This window comes from Eleutherodactylus coqui, chromosome 6 (genome assembly GCF_035609145.1).
Source record: "Eleutherodactylus coqui strain aEleCoq1 chromosome 6, aEleCoq1.hap1, whole genome shotgun sequence".
NCBI lineage: Eukaryota > Metazoa > Chordata > Amphibia > Anura > Eleutherodactylidae > Eleutherodactylus > Eleutherodactylus coqui.
In genome coordinates, this window is record NC_089842.1 from 119,237,979 (window position 1) to 119,250,633 (window position 12,655).

The following is a 12,655-nucleotide window of genomic DNA, read 5'->3' on the forward strand; positions in this document are numbered from 1 at the left end:
GGAGATCTCTCTCTCCCTCTCCCCCCCCCCCCCCCCCCCGCTCACTGCCACAACTCACTTTTCATCCGCGTCAGAACCCGAACCTTTTCTTCCGAGCGGGCAGGTACTCGCTAAGGACAATGCTCGATCGAGTAATTGCCCTTAGCGAGTATGCTCGCTCATCTCTAAACACTAGTGCTCCACTTGACCCAGGCTTGAGTAATCACATTAAGATAAGCTGTAGAGAAAAACTGGCGTGATAGAAGAAAACTAACTGGATTTTTGAAATCGGCATGCCTATTTTAGTCTAAATCACCTGAAAAACCAAAGTCAACAAAAATTTTGTTCAAAATTGTTGCCCGGTGTTATCATTCCATCTAAAACACCTAAAGGTCCTGTTTTACACTCTGTAGTATATATATGCGTTATCTTTAGCCACATCTGGGTTTCTATCCATGAAGTAGACATAAATGTCTTTCCAGTTTTTTTTTTATAGGTATTAGAATCTTCAGTGTGTGAAGGCGGCCTTACTAGATCCAGGAGAATCTTTTATATGACAAAGCCTGAATGTTTTTAAACCGGGTCAAAGTCTGACAACTTTGTTGACCCCTGAGCTATTCAGAAACCTATACATTTTACATGTGGGAAACGGATTCATATTTTACCCCAGAATTACTCTGCTGACTGGGGCTGTTCTTGTGATTCCTTGTCATTGATCCCATCATTTTCATTTCCGGAGAAATACATGATTAATGTTGTCATAGAAAAAATGCTTTGCAGTGACTGAAGGGTTCCAAAATAAGCGGGAAGTGAATCTAATGCAGCCTGACAAAGCAGCCAGATCACTTTTTAAATAAAAAACAAAAAATAATCACAATTTTTCTGGTTCCCACCTATATGCATATATTTGCCATTACTAGCCAATGAAATAATATAGGTACAGTGGCATATGCTCCACACACATCATATATGTTATGTCACCACAACCTGAGGTCCTACAATACAGAGAGGCAGTAAGTTTTTCCTATGTAGGATTGTGTAGGGCCTGGGGTAAAGTTGACATTTCCCACGAGGCAAATCATCGTAGTAACTTTTGTGCAGATACTGAACAAGCAGGGAATACTGGGAGATTTCAGTTCTGAAGCTGCAGATTGGTGAATACATTATAATATGGCTTGTCTCTGACGAGCCGTACAAGGTGATATATATAGTGTACAGTATAAACACGGTGGAATGATTTATTAAGGGGGTTGTCCCATCTAAGCAAGTTAGATGGGCTAACTTGCTGGTTGGTTGGAGTCTAACTTCTCTAACCCCCACCAATTCAGAAAAATTACCACAGCCATTCCAAAGTATTGACAGCTGTGGTTGCACATGCAGACCACCGCTCCACCCATTTCAATGGGGCATGCAGAGACAGCTGAGTTCAAGCACTAGGCAATCTCCAGCCACCCCATTGAGATGAATGGAGTGAGGCACGCATGCCTGGCCAAAGCTGCCTAAACTTCAGGACATGCTGGGGGCAATATCACGGGATCATTGGCGGTTCCAGTGGTTGGACCCCCTGTGGATAGGGAATAATCCGCGGAGGTGGGAATACTCCATTTATACGCCAGACTTAATTGGAAGCATATGTCAGTAAGAATGCTTTTACACGGGCGATCTGTCGGGTAACAGATAACCCACACGTCGTCCCAGCAATAATTGTTCTCGTGCTTTTACACCGAGGGGATCATCACTGCTGAATGGAGGTGTAGCGGGCGGGGATCGTTCTGGCCCGCCCGCCCCCATGCGCAGTAAACAGGCAGTCATTCATAAGTGAACTACCGCCTATTTACATGGAATGATCCGTCGTTCAGTTCTCTACATTCATTGATACTGAACGATAATCATCCAGAGTCTCACAGGAATCCGAACAATAATTGTTCCAATAAAAGCCCCTTAAGATGGGCACATTTAAGAGGTGCATACCTTAATAAATTTGGCATGTCTTTGGTTGTCCGTGTGCCAGAAAATGAAATTATGCCAACTGTGGGCTTACTTTTGCTAGAGGACCTGACCCTTAGGGCGCCTTCAGACGACCGTATATCGGCCGGGTGCCGATATACGGCGTCCCTCTCTGCAGCGGAGGAGGCTGGAAGAGCCGGAAGGAGTGCACTGAGCTCCCGCCCCCTCTCCACTATTTGCAACAGGAGGGGCGAGACAGGGCGGAGCTAAGTTCAGGAACTTAGCTCCATCCCCGTCCCACCCCCTCCAATTGCAAATAGTGGCGAGGGGTGGAGAGGGGGTGGGAGCTCAGTGCACTGCTCCCAGCTCTTCCAGCCTCCTCCCCCTGCAGAGAGGGACACCGTATATCAGCACCCGGCCGATATACGGTCGTCTAAAGGCACCCTTACATTAAGGGTCTGCTCACTTTTTAAAAAATTGGCAATTGTGGCGTATAATAAGAAAAAAATTGCATATTTGTGCGCCTAAAATGTGTGAAATAAAATTAGCAACTCCCCAGTGGCTCCAGCAAATAGCATGATTTTCCAGAATTTTTGAGGATGCAAAATGATTTTTCAGGCTTTTTCAGGATGCTTGAAATATAAGCCCTACTCCAAAATTAAGCCTTGCTAACACTTAATTAAAAAAGTCAATTTAAATAGTGTCCAGGCAGCTATACATATAAAAAAGTTAAATCTTTTTGAACAAAAATTAATATAAGACACTGTCTTATTTTGGGGGAAACACAATAGTGAGTGCAGCTCTGGGATATAATACAGGCGTAGCACAGGATACGTCGGGGGCTTTCACATAAGTGACAAATTCTACACCAAAATCCACATATCTAACATTTGTTACAATTGCAAATACCCAACAATTAGACATGAGAATTCAGGGGTGGATTTTTTTGTGATGCCAGAATATTCAGGCCGTTTTCACACATGAGAAAATTGCTTGAACTTTGTGCCTTGCGAGACGCACAAATCTCATATGACTGTGAACCGCCATATGGGGTCATGTACATGAGCAATTTTTCTTTTGCTTTCCCGCAACGCGGTACAAGAAAAAAAAAATCACGTCCTGTCCTATCTTTGGGCATTCCCTTGCATCATTGTTTTCCATGGGGCACGGCGGGCACGGCATGCGAGGTGCACGATAGTGTGATGTGATATGTACCCATTGAAAACAATGGGAAATACTTCACGACCCTCTTCGGCCACAGCAGAGAATTGCTACTTTCCAGAGTCATGCAAGGCGGTTTTAAGACCAAAACACCTCGCTTCTGCGGAGACATCGCATGAGTTTCACGGCCCGATATCGCACTCACCCATCCAGAAAACATCTGGATGCAGAAGACAAGCAGGGACACCCCGCTTGTCTTCTGCAGCCTCCACTGGCAGCGCAAGGTGATCGCTCATCTTGAGCGATCATCTTGCGCTGTAAATTACACAACGGTGATCGCTCAAAAGTCACTTGATAGACATCTCTTGAGTGATTATCCTTCCATCTAAACCACCCTTAAGGCTGCATTCCCACGAACGTATAGCGGCACGGTTTTCACGCTGAGCCGATATACGTCGTCCTCATGTGCAGGGGGGGGGGGGAGGAGGCTGGAAGAGCCAGGAGCAGGAACTGAGCTCCCGCCCCCTCTCTGCCTCCTCTCCACCCCTCTGCACTATGTGCAATGGGGAGAGGCAGGGCGGGGCTAATTCTCAGCACTTAGCCCCACCCCCATCCTGCCTCCTTTTATTGCAAATAGTGCAGAGGGGCGGAGAGGAGGCAAAGAGGAGGCGGGAGCTCAGTTCCTACTCCTGGCTCTTCCATCCTCCCCCTCCTGCAGATGAGGACGACGTATATTGGCTCGGCGTGAAAACTGAGCCGATATACGTTCGTGGGAATGCAGCCTAAGACAGGATGTAACTTACCATAACTATAGGATAATAATGTATGAATGCAGCAATTCCACCAGCAGAATAAGGAGTACAGCTCTGAAGTACAGTACTGGATAAGTAATGTTTGTGCACAGTGATTCCAACAACAGAATAGCGAGTGCAGCTCTGGAGTGGTATATTCACAAGTCATTAACTTGGTGCAGGTCTTCAGCAGATTTCTCATTTCCAATTTAATTCAAATTAAAGAGGTGAAATCTGCAGATTTGCAGGAGCGCAGGAATCTGATAATCGTCCCATGGAAAAGGGCCATAATACTGGCTGTTATCACAACATTACAGGATACATCATACATGTACTTCATCAGCAGAATAGTGAGTGCAGCTCTGGAATATAATACAGGATCGGTTACATTTTAGATTCACAAATCGAATACCATTTATTTTACCTGTGGTGTTAGTAATATACACTGAGCCCCCGGACCAGTGCAGGATCATTATATGGACCAGATGGAGGTCCCTTCCAACGCTACCCTTCTAGGATTCCATGAACACTCACCTCAGTAAATGTACTTGACTAGATTTCTTTAACTTTGGAACAAAAAAAAAAAAAAAAGGTATAGGAAATAAATCTCCAAAAAAAGGCTTCATGATGTGCATTATTGATGTAAGTGCCTATACATTATATATGGACAGCAGCAGCTCAGGTGGCACAGTTACTTATTGAATTGCCCTGTATACATTACAGATAAAGCAGCTCATACATTATAGCACAGGCGGGGGGGGGGGGGGGGGGGGGGGGCTTTAGAGAGCCCACTGAAGCTATTCAGTACATATAGAGAATAGGTCTTTAACCCCTTAGTGACGAGGCCTGTCTGCCTTAAAGGGGTTTTCCATGGAAATACTATTGATGACCTATCCTCGGGATAGGTCATCAATAGTTGATCAGCCGGGGTCCGCTGCCCGACCGATCGGCTGTGTGGGCCCTTCTGCAATGCCATTAACTTATCTTTTTTTGTCAACATTGCTGTGAATGGATGGAGTTTTTTTTGCAGGAGTCGTCGCATTTTTTATGTTACCATTTATCATCCATGCAAACCTTTTGATGATAGGAATCAGCGGCGGCTCATGTGGTGTAAGCAGTGATCGTTCAGCGTTTCAGGTAGGATTGTCATACGCTGAACGACCTGTGCACGAGAATCGCGCGGTCTATATGGGCTCGCCGAGTTGGTGGTGATGTCGCTAAGCTCATACCGTCGGATCAGGAGATTCGCAGCCCATGTAAAAGGGCCATAACTCCAGACACATGGAGGGATTTAAAGTTGAGCATTACTATCAGGAGCGACTTTCACTAGATAGCACATGGACGTCCGGAGCGGTCCGATGTAGGGACCCCGCACAGGTCCAACAGTCAAACATGTGCCTGCGTCCATTCAAATGAACAAGTGCCATTTTTGTCTTATTTTTCGGGCTGTAAGGCGCCATGGCCACGGACCCTGCGGGATTCTACTTACCCGTCCGCTCCTCTCTTCTTCACTGCGGATGTGTCGGCCGCAGTGGAGTTTTTTTTTGTTTTTTTTTTAAACCCCTGCTTTCCCATGGGATCCGCAATTCAGTTGTGGACGGGCTGCGGATCAGACGGATCCCATTGACTTCAATGGAAGCTGTCTGTGCAGTTCTTCCACTGAATTGGAGCGTGCTGCAATTTTTTTTTTTCCGGACCAAAAGGTCCGCAAATCAAATCCGCATGCTTTATTTTATTTGGGGACACCCATGTATCCCAATGGGCAGCTTGATTTGCGGATCTTCCGTGCGGGTGACGGGCGCGGATTCCGCAAATCAGATCCGCCCGTGGACATTGGGCCTCTGGTCCGGTGCACGCACCCCATGGCAGCGTTCACACAGGCGAGTGCGATATCGCGAACATCGGGCCAATATCCCGCTTGTACACCGCCTACTTCTTCTGCAATGGTCTCGTGTCCCGAGCGGTAACCGCAGCGCGGCACATCGCTGTACACGGGATCGCCACACCAGGAGGAATAAGAATCAGGCTGCTGCAATACTTTACATTAAAGAAACATCAAACTTGGATGCAATTTTTTTTTCATAGAAAACAATGCAATAATTGCCAATAATCGGGCAGATTGTGATTGTTTTGATCTCACACTGTAGATTTAAAGCCCCCTGACTCCTGTAGATTAACCCTGTGTGAGCCGCACATTGGCCAGCAGCGGTGCTGTGTACCTCCCGGCCGCACACATGGCGGGGTGGCACGGCAGAGCTGCTCTTTCACACTCGCTCACTCGGGGATTTCCATGCGGCAGAGGAAGTGCTGGTAGGGACTTTCCAGAAGCGGGGCGGCGCTCGGAGGACGCCTCGTGAGGGGCTTTCCTCGCCTCATGCCGGGCCCGATTCACCTCCCCAATGTCGGCTCTAGTCCATTTGCTGTGAGCAGAGAGCCGGGCGTGCTCCTTCTCCTCCTGGCAGCGGCGGGTGAATACTAGTAAGTACTTCAGGGGTCCGGGCTCCCCTCCCCCGCTAGCACCCCGTTCTCTGCCTGCTGGTGTGGGAGGACCAAGGGCTTAAAGGGCCAGCGCCGGCTGAGCGGGCCTAGGGGGGAAGCAGAAGTTTGTCTGCTCAGTATGGCTGATGTAATGGAGGACAGTGGACTCTCCGCTGTACTCCTGCAGCTCAGTACTCGCCACCAGTATACTCCTCATGCACACCGAGGTCATTCGTATCCTCTCATCACAGTATCTACCCGTCCGGTGATCGGGGTTCTATGGCACCTGCAGAAGTCATCTATAGGCATCACAAACTTCTGCATGTAATCTATACTGTCTGCACACATCTGTACTTATGCCTTTATGTAATATCTGCACACATGCTTACATATCTGTACTCCTGCATATCTGCACACATACCTATATGTAATATCTGCTTACATGCTTTGACACATCTGTACTCATACCTGTATGTAATATCTGCACACATGATTGCATATCTGTATATGTAATATCTGCATACATGCTTGCACACATAACTGTACTAATGCCTATATGTAATATCTGCACACGTGCTTATATATCTGTACTTATGCATATCTGCACACATACCTAGATGTAATATCTACATACATGCTTGCACACATCTGTACTTATGCCTATATGTAATATCTGCACACATGCTTGCATATCTGTACTTATGCATATCTGCACACATACCTATATGTAATATCTGCATACATGCTTGCACACATATCTGTACTAATGCCTATATGTAATATCTTGTATATCTGTACTTATGCATATCTGCACACATACCTATATGTAATATTGCATATAGGCATTAGTACAGATGTGTGTATGCAGATATTGCATATAGGCATTAGTACAGATGTGTGTAAGCAGATATCTTATATATCTGTACTTATGCATATCTGCACACATACCTATATGTAATATCTGCTTACACACATCTGTACTCATACCTATATGTAATATCTGCATACATGCTTGCACACAGCTGTACTAATGCCTATATGTAATATCTGCACACATGCTTACATATCTGTACTTATGTATATCTGCACACATACCCATATGTAATATCTCTTACATGCTTACACATATTTATACTCATACCTATATGTAATATCTGCACACATGCTTACACATCTGTACTCATGCAAATCTGCACACGTACCTACGTATATCTGCATACATGCTTGCACACATCTGTACTCATACCTATATGTAATGTAGAGCGGGAGATTAAAAAAAAAAGTCAGACTGCGCAACGTGCGTGAGATACACGTTCATGCACAGTGCAAAATCACTTCCATACGCAGCGGTAGAACATGCATACGCTCCTGTGAGCCGGCCCTTATACTCCTAAATATATATATACCGATGTTTATACATGCATTCATCCACACTCCCCTCTATTGGTATATATTCATGCACTCACACATATCTTCTATATGTATATCCATCCACACCTATATTTGTATAGTCCTGCGCTCATACACACCTACCCATACATGCCTGCATTTATACACACACCCATATCCAACTACATAGATTCCTCCACTTCTATAAACACACATATTACACATAAAGACATACTGTAACATAATTGCTACTTTGTGATTCATACCGTCTTCCTGACCCACCCTCGATAAACGTGTTGTCTAGAATATGCTACATTGAGATTTAAACTTGTTTATTTTTATTCATTGCATTGTGAAGTTTTCTCTGATTCTGCCCCAAAGCTGTTGAGTGAACCTGTAATATAGAACACACCTATACCTGTGTATTATGATTGGCATTGTTTGGGTGCTTGAACTGTTGCATGACACTATTGTGGTGCTCGCACAGCTGCAGATTGTTGCTGGCCTCACATAGGCTTCTGAATGTCTGAGGTCACTGGAGGCCTGTCAGCTGCGTACGTCTCTCCAGACGTCATGTGCTGACCATGTGAGGTAATTCCATGATCGCGCGTTCCTGCTGCTCTTGCGCAATGCTTACTACCAGCATTGTGTCATTCTCCGTAACCTTCGTCAGACCTACAGACTGTTCCCTCGTCTTGAGTAACGTTTGTCCGGATGTTTCTTTTTAGATCTTCTGGAATTTTTGCCTCCACATTCTTTACACCGGCCTCTGATACAAATACGTAGAACGCAGCGGTTTACCACTGTGTGAGCTGGTATGGCTGCGATTTTGGAGTGCGCATGGCAGTGTATCTTACGCACGTTTTCTTGCGCAGGCTTACTGGGTTCATATATTTTTTTTAATTTCTCACTTTGCCACTTAGTGACTTTGCGAATAAAATGTAATTGTGTATGTACAGCGTTTCATACGCACCTAGAATCCTACTGTTCTCTATATCTCGCGTAATATATTGTAAATAGAACATGCTACATTCTTTTTTTTACGCACGCTTTATATGCAATGTATATACGCAAGTCTGAATGGATCAATGAAAATCAATGTACTTTCATTGACTCCATTAACTGCGTATATTGCGATATTGCGTGCGTAATATGCAATGAAATAAGGCTCGTGTGAGCAGGCCTTAGGCCTCATGTCCACGGGGAAAATCAGATCCGCTGCGGATTTGTAACGCGGATTTGGGCTGCGGATGCATTGTAATTGTCTTTTATTTTTCATGCGGGAGATCAATTCAGCTAATTGCTCTATGAGCTCCCGCACGCGTGATCCGCACTAAAATGGAGCATGGCCATTTTTTTATGCTGCAGAAATTTTTTAATTACCATCCGCGGGTATTTACCCGCGGGTGGTCAATGCATTCCTATGGGGCGCGGATCCGCGTGCGGAAAAAACGCTGCGGATTTTAATTCTTATTTTCCCCGTGGACATGAGGCCTAACTCTGCGTGTATTGATCATCTGCGGTGGTCAGCTAGATGCTATAGGAGCCTCTACTATGGCTTTTGACTACATCAAAGGGCCACATGTCACATTCAAGGTCGGGACATCTACCATTGTGTGGTCTTTATTTCTTCCATGTGTTTTGGGTTTTTTTTGCCAAGTTTGTAAAAAGTTATAACTTTTCTAAAATAGGGCGCTCCTCTGTGGTCAGCCAATGATTGAAACGGACATCTTCACCATATATACCGACTAGGGATAAAAGCAGCACTCCAATATCCTCAATAAGATGTGCAGGGTTGATCGCCCCTTGGTTTACTGCATTACTTTTTTTTCCCCTTTGGTCTCTACTGTGAACATGGAGTCTGCTCCTTGGAAGCGTTGCACCTATTGTTGGGAAACATTCACAGAGCTGCTTCATTCATTAAGGTGTGTATAGTTGCCTTCTGCCGGGGCAGGGCAAGGTTTGGCATCATTGGTCTTGAGCCTGTGCTCAATGGGCAAACTTTAGTCTGGGTAGTGGTGGTCTATATTTTTTTTTACGAAGTCTGTGGGCTCGTATACCCAGACCTGTACGGATCCCCCCATAGAGGACTAGGAAGCTGCATGGCACCTCTGCCTGTCTGATGTTCTGTTGCCATTTTCTGGAGGTTTTCTTTGTATAGAATTTCTAGGCAATCTATAGAATGTGAGTACAAATATGTTCTATACTTTCCCTAAGCATTGTATAGAATACCTAGTATTATACAGAACAAGTACTATATAGACAAAGTATGAAGACAGTCATTAAAAGGCCTTTATTGAAAAAAAAGACGTATATGAAAATGCAACAAGAAGTAAATTAAACTAAATTACAGGGCTTTCTTTCTGGGAAAAACCAAGTACTGATCTAGAGGTGTGCAGTACCTCAGAGTCCTCTGGGGGCGCTGCAGTGGTGAACGAGCACTCCTATGGGCCTCTCTCTCCCCCTTTCTGATAAAGTAAGGATGTATTTACATGGCCTATTTTCCTATGCATTGCGAGACGCACAAAACGCACTAAGACCCCTTTCACATAAGCGCATGTGTATTTGCGTAATGAACAGTGCTTTTTGCATGCATATCAGTGTATTTTACTGTTCTCTTTGTGCCCGCAAAGCATGTTCGTTTGCACGCTGCAAACAAAGGCGAACCAATAGAAATGGCTAATTAGTCTGAGTTCCAGATGTGTTATTTTTCACGTATCTCCTAGCGTATTGCGCGCGCATCTGAACATCCCCAATGACTTCTATGGGGACTTTTTGTGCACAAATACGCAGGAAAACGGAGCATGTTGCATTTTTTGCACGACCAAAATGCGCAGGAAAATATGCGCATGAGGACGAACCTATTGGTTCTATTCTCTGTGAATTGCACTTGCAAATACACCTGTTTGAAAGCGCCTTAAATAGAGACCAGATTATTCTATTTTTCTGCCATTTTTGCAGACTTGCTATCACACTTGTTTATATGTATGTGTAGATATATATAGCCATTCATATCATTCTAAAGACATATTCAGATGAGGGTGGGAAAGATTTTAATGGTTAATTTTTACATTTTTTAATACTGGATCCTGGATTTCATGGAAGTTGTCTTTATACCAGTCATTGGATACTTAAAGGGGAACTCCATCTCTCATTACCTTTAGATGAGGTCCTGGACCTCCAACTCCTGACCACTTCAAAGTAAGGGTGCGGGCAGACGAGCGCATAAACGGCGCGTTTTTGCGACCAAACGTATATACGTGACCATCTGAGGCAATGGTTTCGAATGTATTCGTTCACATGGGCGATTTTACGGCGCGTAAAAACGGCAATTCGAAAAAAAACGGAACATATGCGACCGAAATACGCGCCAACGCATATTCGATCGCCGAAAAGACCGTTTGCAAAGTAGGAACAAACGAAAATACGCTTTCTAGCTCTGGTCGTGATCGGTGAAAAACGATCGCTCGGGCGATTATACGTTGCGCTCGTGCGAACGTAAATACGCCTACGCTCGTCTGCCCACACCCTAAAGGTGCTTACCAGGATTTGGCGCACAATAACCACACCTGTCCATGGATGACATTTTAAAGGTGCAATTCACCTGTAAACTATTGTAGCAAGTGATTAATGTAGCAATAAAATGTTTCCATGTGCGGCCAACTAAAATCTTAATCCTTAAAGGGAACCTGCTACTTACTAAACTCAGTTCTGGTGCTGTTTGTGAAGACGATTTAGTGGAAGAGGGTGTTATTTTTATATATGTACCCCCACGCTGTCCTCCAGTGAAGATTGCGCGTCGTCTGAAAATATAACTGATTTTTTTCCTTTTTTTTGGACCGCTGTGCTCACGCTCTACCATTGAACTCAAGGGGAGGGAGAGCGTGCACGCACTGTGCTCTGAAAACAAAGATTTGGGGAACAGCGCAGGAACAGAGGAGCAGGTAAGTATAAAAGATACATTGCCTAGCTCATCATCACCGCACAGCGCCATATCTCAGTTTATGGTGCTGCTCCGAGCTCACGGATTCCCTTTAAGGGCTCCTTCACACTGGCGATCGTGATATCGCCGCAGGAAAATCACGCCAAAAATGCAATTTATCAGCAATGCTTTTTCTTGTGAACGCATCGCTGCCGCTTGCGATTTTCTCGCGATAGACAGTCGGAGTTTCTAATGTTAACTCGCATCAAACAAAAATCGCAGGTTTGTAATTTGCGATGCGATAAAAAGGAGGCTTCATAGGAAAAATGGGAGATAAAAAAGAGCAAAACTCAGAAAGATAAGACATGCTACAATTTTTATTTATTTTTTAAACATTTTTTAACGCCATATCGCAGGAGTGAAAACATCGCAAATGGGAATGAAACCGTTGAAAATCATTGGTTCCATAATTCTGCGTCTTCACTCACTCTAGAATCACACGATTTCTTCACAAGTGTGAAGGCACCCTAGAGGGCTTAGATACCTGAAATTTGCCGGCTACCTGCAAATTTTGATGTGGAATTGAAAATGGCTTAAAACCTGCGTTACGGAATTATGCCCTCCTGTGCAGTATTCAGCACCACAATCCGCACTGCTAACCTGCAGAATTGATCCTGCCAGCAATACCGCATCATGATCTGCAGGGTGGATTGTGGTCAGGACTGCATATTCCATTTTGTGTGAAATGTCCTTTAAACGCTCAGGCCCACGGCCGGGTTTGATGCTGACTGCGAAATCTTGCAGCAGAATCAGACCTGGCGCCCCACAGAGACCCCATACTCACCTCTCTAGATCTGCCGCAAGCGTCTCAGCCATGCAGTGCGGGGCATGATGCGCCGGAGCTGGGCTGTGACACGGATTGTCACGGTACTTCCGCAGTGCCCACTGCGTAGAATCGCGTGTAACGAGCGGCTTCCATTTACTGCAA

The 12,655-nt window shown here is 45.0% G+C and overlaps 1 protein-coding gene across 1 annotated transcript in view; it reads left to right on the plus strand.

Annotated features, from left to right (window-relative positions):
• Positions 1–6,081: 6,081 nt before the first annotated feature.
• The window catches only part of TRAF3 (TNF receptor associated factor 3), a 65,034-nt gene continuing 58,460 nt past the window's right edge, over positions 6,082–12,655 (plus strand). Inside the window, exon 1 of the mRNA XM_066607487.1 lies at positions 6,082–6,356. The gene's annotated coding sequence lies outside the window, so the exon portion shown is untranslated. The remainder of the gene's footprint in view (positions 6,357–12,655) is intronic.